This window comes from Cryptotermes secundus, unplaced genomic scaffold (genome assembly GCF_002891405.2).
Source record: "Cryptotermes secundus unplaced genomic scaffold, Csec_1.0 scaffold135, whole genome shotgun sequence".
NCBI lineage: Eukaryota > Metazoa > Arthropoda > Insecta > Blattodea > Kalotermitidae > Cryptotermes > Cryptotermes secundus.
The window spans coordinates 9,774-11,650 of NW_019730104.1; the positions used below are offsets into that span (position 1 = coordinate 9,774).

Sequence of the window (1,877 nt, forward strand, 5' to 3'; positions counted from 1 at the left end):
AACAAATAATTTATTTATAAATCCATCTTAAACTCACTATATTCTCTTCCAGACAAAACAATGCAGGCAGGAAAGTAATCTAAAAATCCTAATAAAGAACAGGGAAATATCAAATGTAAAAAGCACAAATTTCCTTGGGGTACTAATAGATAGTACCTTGAGCTGGGAATTACATATTGAAAAAAACTGCAGTAGGATTAGCTGTAACCTGTTCATAATTAACAGGCTATATAAAATACTCGATTCAAATGAAAGAAAAATGTTGTATTACGGATTGATCTACTCTCATCTATCTTATGGAATAACAGTATGGGGACATAGTGCTAAGACCCTCACTAGAAAAATTTTTGTACTCCAAAAAAAAAAGGGCAGTAAGATACACTGCAGGGCTAAAACATCTGGAATCGTGCAGGGATAACTTTAGAAATCTAAAGATACTAACAGTATACTCGCTATATATACAAGAAACAATCCTATATGTAAAAAAAAAAAAAGTAACTGCACAGTGAGTGAACAAATACATACATATAACACAAGAAATAATAAAGACTATCATATATATGGGCACAACTTAGAACTTTATAATAGTAATCCCTCAGTAGCCGGCTGTATCTTTTACAACAAATTGCCTAACAACGTAAAATAAATAGAAAACAAAAATCAGTTCACAAGGGAATTGAAGTTACTTATTCAGAGGTGCTATTACTCAACGGAGGACTATTTGAACGATGAATTCTCGAATATTGGCTACTGATATAAGCAGAAGTATATAGTATATAATGTATAAAATGTTGTATATCTTATATAATTTTTTAGTATTAAGATTGTTGTAATTTAATAATGCATATTAGCTGAAAGACTTGTCCTATGTCATTGTATCAGGATCTAGAGGAGTAATAAAAGAATGAATGAACGAATGAATCATTAAGAGCAATATAATCTTCACACTAGTAGAACAGAATGGAAATACTAGGCAATGTTATGAGTGCATTTCCAGTAATATCAAGGGACAATATTAATATCCGATGTCTAAATTCATTCCATTAAACTATATTTCATCATTATTTCTGCAAAGTTCTGGGATGATAAGATGCTTAATGACTTGTTTCATAAACATTAAACAAGATGAGGGTAATCTGTCCAACATACTCCAGTTAACCTCACATCTCAACCTGACACTGAATACTTACTTTGTTTGTCTCACTGGAATAATCTACATCACCAGCATCAAACTCAATCAAGTCTAAAGAAATCCAGTCAAATTCTACACACTACTTGGTAACTGTCATCACCCTCCAAAATGTGTGATAACACAAGAAACACAACTGTACAACCTACATGTTTCACTAACAGGGCATAAATAATACTACTAATTGTACAATTAGTACCAGTGGATTCAAGGGAAATTTGTTTACATGGTATGAATACTATTCCACAGAAGCCCACACCAACCCAACTTTTATTTTCCTACAATAACATAATACTGCATGATGGAGACAAAACCTGTCACACTGTGTTCATGATTCAGGTCACTGTGCATTTGGGCAAGGAAGGCCCTGGTTCAGTTACCTGAGGTTATAACAACTGGGGCATAATATCAATGACCAAGACACTGCAGGCTCATGCTGACAAACATTTTGTACACATCCAACTCTTCAAAATTCCCCAAGGACCTAAATCTTACAAAACTCTATACTTCACAGTGCTTACTATTCCTGAAGACTGGCCTGGTTTACATCTGGTAAGTAACACTGGAGGTGCAGGGAACTGCACATAATCTTCGAGTTCAGTTACCACTCTTCCACACACTGCCCTGATTTCCTGAGATGAACACATGGTTTTGACCATACTTTCTCTTTGTCTTTCTAAACAGTACA

General features: G+C 34.1%; 1 long non-coding RNA gene across 1 annotated transcript in view; it reads right to left on the bottom strand.

Moving 5' to 3' along the window:
• The window catches only part of LOC111866026, a 7,981-nt gene that overhangs the window by 4,337 nt on the left and 1,767 nt on the right, over nucleotides 1–1,877 (bottom strand). The window lies entirely within an intron of this gene.